The following is a 10,290-nucleotide window of genomic DNA, read 5'->3' on the forward strand; positions in this document are numbered from 1 at the left end:
TATAGCACAATTGATTCCATGGTGCTGTACATGAGAAGGGGTTACATACAAATTACAGATATCACTTACAGTAAACAAAACTAACAATCACAGACTGATACAGAGGAGAGAGGACCCTGCCCTTTCAGGCTTACATGCTACAGGATGGTGGGGAAGGAGACAGTAGGTTAGGGGGTTGCAGCAGCTCAAGTGATGGTGAGGTGGTAGCTCCAGTAGTGGTGAGGAGGCAGCGGGCATCATTGCAGGCTGTAGGCTTTCCTGAAGAGATGGGTTTTCAGGTTCCGTCTGAAGGATCCGATTGTGGTTGATAGTCGGATGTGTTGGGGCAAAGAGTTCCAGAGGATGAGGGATATTCGGGAGAAGTCTTGGAGGCGGTTGGGTGAGGAGCAAATAAGTGTGGAGGAGAGAAGGAGGTCTTGAGAGGACCGCAGATTATGTGAGGGAAGATGTCGGGAGATTAGTTCAGAGATATATGGAAGAGACAGGTTATAGATGGCATTGCAGGTCAGTATTAGTAATTTGAATTGGATACGCTGAGGGAATGGGAGCCAGTGAAGAGATTTGCAGAGGGGAGAAACGGAGGAGTAGCGAGAAGAGAGATGAATTAGTCGGGCGGCAGAGTTAAGGATGGACTGGAGAGGTGCGAGGGTGTTAGCAGGGAGGCCACAGAAAAGGATGTTGCAATAGTCGAGGCAAGAGATGATGAGGGCATGTAGTAGAATGAGGGCTGAGTAAGGGATGGATTCTGGAAACATTTTTGAGCTGGAGGCGACCGGAGGTAGAGAGAGCTTGGATGTGCAGTTTGAAGGACAGGGCAGAGTCAAGGGTTACTCCAAGGCAGCGGACCTCTGGTACGGGGGAAAGCATGATGTCGTCAATTGTTATAGATAGGTCGGGTAAGGAAGATCTGTGAGATGGGGGAAAGATGATCAGTTCAGATTTGTCAACATTGAGTTTGAGGAAGCGAGAGGAGAAGAAGGAGGAAACAATCGTAGCATAATTAAAATAAGCTTCGATACATAAAACCTCTATTATTTAGGTAAATGAGGGAAAGGAGAAAGAGAGAGAGAGAGGACCCCACTGACCATAAGAGCTTACACTCTACAGGAGAGAGAAACCTACTTACCATAAGAGCTTACACTCTACAGGAGATGGAGGACCTTGGTGACCATAAGAGCTTACACTCTACAGGAAATAGAGAACCCCACTCACCATAAGAGCTTACACTCTACAGAAGAGCGAGAGAGAAGACACAGCTGACCATTAGAACTTACACTGTACAGAAAAGAGAGAGTGAAAGAGAGGACCCTGCTGACTATTAGAGCTTACACTATACAGGAGAGAGAGAACTTCACTGACCATAAGAGCTTACACTCTGCGGGAGATAGAGGACCCTGCTGATTACAGGAACTTATTGTCACACTCGCGCCTTGGCTAATTGCCACGAGCCGGGGGGTTGTGGCCCCACTGTGCCACAGACCAGACTACCCTGGAAGGGGCATGACTAAGACAGCTGCCATGGTCTTCTCTGGAGCCTCCAATGGTGAGGTCAGGGTTGTGCGTCAGGCATCTGCCAGGTGCCACTCCAGGGTGGTGTCTGGCTGTGGCTGCTGATCCCACTCGGGGACAGGACACCTGGTCAGGTGTGAGTGACAGGCAGGCAGAGACACAGGGCAAGCAGGCACGGCTGTGGGTCGCCCTCCCAGGGCTGAGGGTACTCGGTACCGGGCCGGTGTCAGTGGGATGTGTCACAGCAGCGGTGACCCGGACCGTGGCCCTGGGCGCCCAAGCAATAGGGAGATATGTTAACGGTGAATAGTTCGTGACGCCACCTGTGGTGTTCGGCAACGAAGGTGTTAAGCCGACGCTGCAGACAGATCCTCCAGGACAGATGGTGTGGTGCAGCAATGATGGTATAGCCCTCTACAGGCAGGGCTGTTGTCCCAGGGCAGTGTAGATGTGGGGACACTTAGGTGGTGTAGTGTCCGGTGCAGGGGATGTAGCAGTGTCAGGCAAACGGACGCAGGAAGGAATGGAGGACACCAGGGCATGTAGTTCCAAAGCTTTACTCACAGTCAGTAGTGTCCGGTTCTGTGCCGTGTCCTTCGGGTCCGGGACTCAGTCAACCTCCAGGCAAGATGGAAAGCTCCCTTCCACACTCCGCCTACCTATGTGCCTTTCCTGAACGTCTCCTCTATAGCGCCTTTAAGTGTGAAGATCTCCAGTACCGTGTTACACTGGAGTTCCTCCTGACAGATGTTCCCAAGAGCTCTACTTGCACGGCAGTCAGCTGTAGCCTGATTCGGGGACTCTCTACTCCTAAGTCCCGGCTCTCTATCCGTGTTGCTGTTGTGCCCTCAAGTCTTAGATGGGAGTAGTGCATTTACAGCCTACTACTCCACCAGTGTCTGCGGCAGAACCATTAGTGTCCATACAACCTCGGAGACCGGGCCCCGGCCTTGCGCTTAGAATTTCTAGGCAGGGTTCTTCCTCTAACCCACGTCCTCTGTGTTCCCTTTTACTCCTACATTCCGTACTTGTTTTTCCCTTCTATGGAAGCTCAGTTTTCAGTTCTACGTCTTTCTCCTTTCCTTTCCAGTGCCAGCTGGCTCAGGTCACTGAGGCAGCTGCAGCACTCTTTCCTCCATCGCTTCTTCCAGGGATCCCCACTCCTCCCGAGTGGCTTCCTTCCTCACTGACATCCTGTCAGACTGACCTGTAATCCTAAACCATCCCGCTCTTTTATGTATCCTAAACTCCACCCGCCTCCCAGCACGTTTAGTGTTCCAAGCAGGGAACCACCAAAGGTGCTCTGCTTCTCTCTAAGCAAGGAGCCACAATGTGGTTGTGCTGAACTACTCTATTGTGTGGGGTGCGAGTGTTGGAGTGTGGTCAGGAGCTCTCCAACTTACCTGGATGGTGGGGTACCACACCTTAGGAGCGAGCGGATGGTGCAGTACCTCTGTGGCGACTGAGCCTCAGGGCCACCACAGCTGAGACACAGGGTAAGCAGGCACGGCTGAGACACAGGGCAAGCAGGCCCGACTGAGACACTGGGCAAGCAGGCATGGCTAGACACAAAGGGCAGGCAGGCATGACTTGAGACACAGGGCAGGCAGGTGTGGTGTACAAAGGAACAGGTAGGGGCCTGTTCATACAGGAGCTGCAGGTACGGGTACTGATAGGAGGGAGTGGAATGTGACGGGACAGGTTTGGACCTGTTCACACGGGAGGAGCAGGTATGGATACAGGTAGGAGTGCAGAGTAGGTGGAGCTGCAAGAGTGTGGAGTAGGCGGAGCCGCAGGAGTGCGGAGTAGGTGGAGCTGCAGGAGTGCGGAGTAGGCAGAGCCGCAGGAGTGCAGAGTAGGCAGAGCGGCAGGAGTGTGGAGTAGGATGAGCTGCAAGGGTACAGAGCAGGCAGAGCTGCAAGGCTGCAGAGCACAGAGAGAGCTTGCAAGGGTGCAGAGCACAGACAGTACTTGCAAGGGTGCAGAGCACAGACAGGGCTTGCAGGGTGCAGAGCACAGACAGAGCCTGCAAGGGTGGAGAGCACAGACAGAGAGGACACAAGGAAAGACACAGCAAGGAAATGTCATGTGGACCCGTCCTGTGTGACGCGACCCGCAGGCTGGTAACTGAAACAGCAAGACACGGGGAAAGGGGCAACAGTTACAACAGTGGGCCCTGTGATAGGGAACGGGGACGTGGAGACCTCCCGCACTCCCCTGAGTCAGTGTCCCTCCACTCCCAACAATCCCTAGTCCGGTTCTGCACCGGACGCCGATCAGGATACCTGTCACCCTAGCACACCCTACACCTATCCCTTGCTAGGGAGCTGGGTGGTGCAGGCACTGGCCCCACCGCTGTACTAATACACACCAGGGAAAAATACAAACGGGAAACACAAAAAGACTTATCTAGCTCTGCTGCAGCACCAAGCAGCAGAGTGCATCACGGGATTAACTTTTCGCAGTGGCTCGACACCTCAGAGCCAGCTGCCACCTTCACCATCTCATTCTGCTGCGGACACGGGGCAGCCAGAGTTCAACACCAGTTTCAGCAGTGGCTCCAACCTTCAAGCCAGCTGCTAACTTCACCAGGTTTCTGCAGTGGCTTCACACCTCTGCAAGCTGCTTCCTTCACCGTGGTTGGAATCCCAAAAAGACCCTAACACCAACACCTGCTCATAGACCATGTGACCCTATATAGGAAAATGGAATGGTCAAATGATCAGGGGCCAAAAACTGCTATAATCCCAGTGACCACCGTGGGCAAAAGGCAAAGCAAAGAAAACATCAAGTGCAATGACCCTAACGGCCATCGGGGGCAAAACTAGAACTGAAACCACCAGCATGCAATGACCCTAATGGCCACCGGGGGCAAAACTAGAACTGAAACCACCACAGTGCAAGAAAAAAAAGGTTACTAGTGCATTTTATCTATCATGATCCAGCATGGATCATGACAGGAAAGAAGCCTCAAACAAGGAGACAAAGGTAGGACAGAGTTCAGACCGGGAGACAGCACGAAACAAGCTACAGGGTCTAGGAAATGCTGCCTGCTGGAGGGCGGAAGGTTAGGTATATGACAAAGCTAGGATGGAGACACAGAGGCCAGGATATTCTGCCTCCTGGCGGGCAGAAAGAGAATACTAAGCAAGGCTAGGAGTATTCCTCCAGAGAAGGAGATACACAGGAGAGGACCTGGCAGGCTCAGTAGCAAGATACTGAGTTTAGACATTGCACAGTCAATGTTTAGTGGGCGGGGCAGGCCTAAATAGTAGAGGGCTCTAAGTAATTAGTCAGGGACACATTATACGGGTGCACCCTGACTCCATAAGAGGCAGAGAGTTCAGGCGCCGCCCCCCTATACACACAGTCAGGAAACGAGAACACAGCAGACAGGAGATAAGAGGGACAGAGCATGGAGCTGGCAGTATACAGTAATCACAGCAAGGCCTGGAGCAGTGAGCAATGGGAGGCCATGCAGTGGGGAGTGGGAGGCCATGCAGTGATGCCAGCAGGGTTGTTACACTTATACTCTACAGGAGAAAGAGAAGACCCTGCTGATCATTAGAGCTTACACTGTACAGAAGAGAAAGCAAACCCTACTGACCATAAGAGCTCACACTCTACAGAAGAGAGAGAGAATATAAACACATGGGCCATGCACACAGTGAACAAGTCTGTAGGACAGTGTTCACACCACCAAAAAACTGAAACACATAAAAACACAGTATAACAAACATATGAAAATAGTCTGTTGTAAAAAAGTAACAGTAAACAGCAAGTGCTAGTAAAAAAGATGATAAAACAGGGTATTTGGTTGATACTTTTTTTGCAAAAAATGTATAAAAACCTGACCATGGGTCATGCACATATAAGCCATCTTCCACAGCGTGTCCACATCGGACATTACCTTTCTGAATCCTGCTCATATAAATATTATACACATGTTCAGGTTTTTAAATACATCAGTATTTTAAATACATGTTTGGTAGAAGAAGCATTTGCGAAACGGCGCTGTCGGGGTAGGAGCACGTGGCAGCTAGTTCCCCTGCACTTGGTACTTTATAGGTAATGTTTAGTCTTACTTTGTGATACACTTGTATTGGAAAATGGTCGCTGTCTGTTAGCCTCTTACTGGTAGGCTACATACTCTAGCTTGCCTTTGTTATGTTGCACTTTTGCACTTTATAGGCATCACATATACCTTATAGTGGCTGTGGCCATTATGTTATTAGGAGTCATATACTGTTTGTTCTCTTTGTGCCTTTATGCATCAGTCACTTTACTTTAAAACCTTATTTTTTGGCCAATACTGATCTTTTTTAAATATTTATTTTGCACTTTGCACTTTCTTGGATATATTTTTGTATTGGTATTGTGTATTTATACTGTGAAAAAAAAATTATTTTTTTTTTAGGAACATCTACAATTTGTCATGCTGTTGCACTTTACAAGTATATGACGCTGACATAGTTTTACAGGTTCCCTGCTCCCGTGCTCCTTTTCTCTTTTGTTCCTTTAGCTTGATCATGTACAATATTTTTATTACTTATGTGTTTAATCACCAATAAAAGATTTCTTTTGAATCTTTATATATTTGCTTTTTTTTTGTCTTAAACCCCAATATTTTTTGAGGTTCGTGTTTATTGTTCATTTGTACAGACGTTTTTTTTTCGCAATAAGAAAAATTTTCTTGAGACTGTGCTAATATACTTTTAATATCTGATAGCAAATCTAGGAGTTCATTAAAAAAAGATGTTGGAAATTGTAAATGAAAAATTGATGTCTGAATGAGCCCTATGGCGTTCTTATCAACATTCCCAGAAATTTAAATTGTAGCCTGCAAAGGGACCTAACTACAATGGGTGCCAACGCTGCAAATGCAATAACCCTTTTGACGGGGACCAATTCCACAAACAAATATGTGGGGCCTATTTCAGATTTTACATTTATGCCCATAAGCATCTGGGTCCACACGTCCGATTGAGGATATGTGCACACAGTGTCTTTTAGATGCTGGTGCAGCAGACGAGTTTTCCTAAATGAAGTAGTTTTCATCAGTAGTTTTTCGAGGCGGTTTCACTGACAATTTTGCGTTCATTCTAGCCACTCTCTTTTGATTTATACTATGAAATATAGCTGAAGCCGCATGAAGAATAACCCTGAAAAGAATAATAGAAGTGCCATAAGACAGAACATGTAGACAGCAGTATCGTTTTGACATTGCCGCGTGCGCTATGTTCATTTTATGGGGCACTTTTGCGACGCTTTTTCAGGCAGTATCCAGCTGAAAAAAGTCATTGCGTGCACGTAAACTAATGCAGCAAACTAGTTCTGCTAAGCGTTTTTTTAAATAAGAGTTTTCTGCAAAAAATAAAATTAAAAAGGCAGACAACTTCCACTTCAATAATGTCCCGGTCAAACATGTAGGACTTACCAATCTACATATTAAAGAAAAACAAAAAAACGAAACTTAAAATGTTTTGAGACTGACCACTCTCAGCAGGGAAGGGTTAATGTAATACCGTTCTCCCCCTTACCCAGTGCCTTGCTGCGAACATAATTCATATTTCTTCACATAATGGTCTTTTCATAAAACGTCTTGAATACGACTTTTTTCCCCTCCCTTGTGTAAGTAATAAACTATTTCCTGCTCTGGCTGTGACATGTTATTTTTTTCCATTATACCTCTAAACAAAAACTATTTGCTCTGTGGATAAACCCCTGTGCTGATTGGAGCGCTAGTACAGCCGGCATATTGTTTTTCACACGGGCCCACTACTCAAACAGACCTGGAGGTGAAGTCATTGCTGATTTCAGCTCAAACAAGCCATTGATTAATGAATCACACCCTTCATAAGGAGCATTTCATCATTGTCTTCATTCTGCAGGTTGGAAACAGAAGTTTTCTTTTTATGAAAAGTCCACAGAACTTCCAGGAGGCCTAAACCTGCAGACTGTTTCTGCATCGTATGGTGACTGTGTACACTTTTTGTCCTGGTGTGATTAATTTCCACTTATTGCAGGACAAGCCCACGCCAGCACGGCTAATTACAAATTAGACAAGTTATTTTTTTAATCCAAGTTTACAGAAGGGTCTTCCTCCCAGTCCCATCCATAAATCTCTCCTTTGTTTTTCCAGTGAATAGTTCCTCCACATATGGCCAATATTAATTTCTTAGCTAGCTTAAAGGCAAGTGACGGCTTTTGATCAATCACTCAGTCTACACTTCTGTAGAGGAACAAAGCACAAATTATTTCAGGATTCCTTGGAGGTATATTTGGTGAGGAAGGCATAATGAATTTGTTAAAAAGGAATATAATTTATGATAGACATTTCACACCATTTGGTTCTTGGCATCTTTGAAAAACAGCTAATTTTGCCAAGAGAATCCTTTTCGGCCCAGTAATTTCCCCTACAAGATTTGCAAGATATCTAATGGAGTTGCCACATAAGCAACATTTTTCACCAATCCACGGACAATTAATTATTCAGGGAAGTTTGGCTGCAAAGACCCCTATTGATCCCGTAAACAGGAGTCCAAAGTCCCGTTTAAGAATGAAGTGGGAGTGCACATGTGCCACCATCACTTCTACAGCAGAGGCCGCACATGCTCACTACAGAGGGAGCTTTAGAACTCCCGAGGAGATCCTAGCAGCTGGGCACCAATCAAAGGGGTATTCTCACATTTAAAACTGATCAAACATATGTAAGGAGGTCTGAATGCTTAGACGTTCCCCAAGCGTCAGAACCAGGGCTCCCCATGTGAATGAAGCTGTGATTGATCATATGTACTGCAACTTTATTAATTCTGTTAGGAATGACAAAGAGTAGACGAGTGGATGGTACCGTTCAGAATGAATGGGGTGACTGGGGTGGCAGTGAGCATGTTAATCCACTGCTCTTTCAAGCCCTGGTTCTTGGGATTGGTGGAAGACTCTCAGCAATTGGGAACATACAGGGGATAGCTTCCAAACTTGGTCATTCCCATTTAATGATAAATTTATCAATCACTAAGGAATAATTTGCAAATGAAAGACTGCTAAATAATAGGGAATTGCTTGAAAAATCGTATTGAACTAGTAATGAACTGAAAGTGTAACAAGCTACTGGAGGGCGAATGGCCCATATACTGTTTTTGCAAAGGAGCCTCCGCTATCTTGGTTCTTAGCTGATTTATAGGACATCTCAACCTTTGGTAAGGAATTTCACCTTCTTCAATGCTAAAAAAAACGACCCAAGAAAAAGAAAAGTCCTGCAAGTTCAATACTTTGATATATCACTAAGTTCATCCCCCTCTCCATGGGTCCATATAACCTTCAGGGGCTGCTACTATGGAATAAATGCCCTTGAATTTTTACCTACAGTAGGTTGCATCATCTGAAAAGTGATCCTGCTTCACAGCAGTCATGTTTTATTGTCTAAAGTCCTTTCCCGGCAGAAACGAGTATGTGGTTTACCAGCCTTTTACATGATACTCCTGTTTATTTGCTTTAGTACGTTTTCCTGTGCTCGATTGTGGATGGAATTCATTACTGTTTCAAGGGCAAGCTATCTGTAATTGATAGGTATATTAAAAAGGAATCTATCATCACGCGTGCATAGATCTGTATTTAATGTTGAAACCAGTTCTTGGCAGCGTCAAGTAGATGTTTGTGGAAAAATGGTTATTGGAATACAATAGTGAACTTATTTTCTACAGTATGTGATGCCTTTTTCCTTGAAATCTCCTTGACGGATAGTCTCAAGTAGTTTTCTGATAGGTAAACAATAAGATACATGATATGAGTTGCTTGTTTCTTACTAATGGCTGTCAAGCGAATGTCTAATAAATCCGACCAATATCCCATGATTTTTTTTTACAGGAATTACAACATTCTTAATGAGCCTGGATATACTATAGTAGGGCAGACGGATGAATTTAAATGGGTTGTCTCATTCATTTTTCTTTTCCAGCAAAATGGTACTTAAAGGAGTATTTGTTCAATTGGAATCATTTTAAAATATGATGGGAGTCCATCTTATAGTCCAAATTTAATGTATCTTACCTGGGGGCTGGCGGTGGTGGAGCAGGGTCACAAGAGGCATGGTCCCTTCCTCAGGAAGCCGGCGGTGGCACACGTGGGGCAATGCTGTGGGCCCTGAGTGGGACAACTGGGTATCCCAGTGGTGCGATGCTGTGGGCCCAGTGTCAGCGGTGAGACAGAGCAGAGTGCGTTGCGTGGATCAAGATTCCTTCCTCAGAGAGATGGCGGCAGAAATGTGACGATGATGACACCCGGTGTCGGTGGGGAGCAGATTGGAGTACATCATTGGTTTTCCAGCAGCCATTTTCCTGAAGCTGTGGGACACCGGAGGCGATGCATTTGCAGATTGGGATCTCAATCTGCGCAGGCACGGCCTCTGGCGGCCATTTCCCTGAAGCCCACAGCATCAGGAAAATGGCTCCTGGAGGCGGCGAGTGCGCAGATTGAGATCTCGGCTAGATAAATAATAGATAAGAGATGAAAAAATTTCCCAAAGAATAATAACCTGTGCAGAAATAAATAATTCATTTATTTCTATGCTGTTTATCGCTATTGTATCCATCTAATTCACAGAGTGCCCACAGGGGATTACATTTTTATGTGTACAAGGTATTATTTCTTGAGGAATTTTTCATCTCTTATCTATTATCTATATGTTTTCCCACCTGCTTATTATAAGGGATATCTAGGGAAGAGAGGGATAGTCTTCGCTGAGCGGGGTCGCCAAAAAATTGTGCTCTTAGGCTGCCAACC

The sequence above is a fragment of the Dendrobates tinctorius genome, unplaced genomic scaffold, assembly GCF_039654945.1.
Source record: "Dendrobates tinctorius isolate UK_male_01 unplaced genomic scaffold, ASM3965494v1 ptg000149l, whole genome shotgun sequence".
Classification (NCBI taxonomy): domain Eukaryota; kingdom Metazoa; phylum Chordata; class Amphibia; order Anura; family Dendrobatidae; genus Dendrobates; species Dendrobates tinctorius.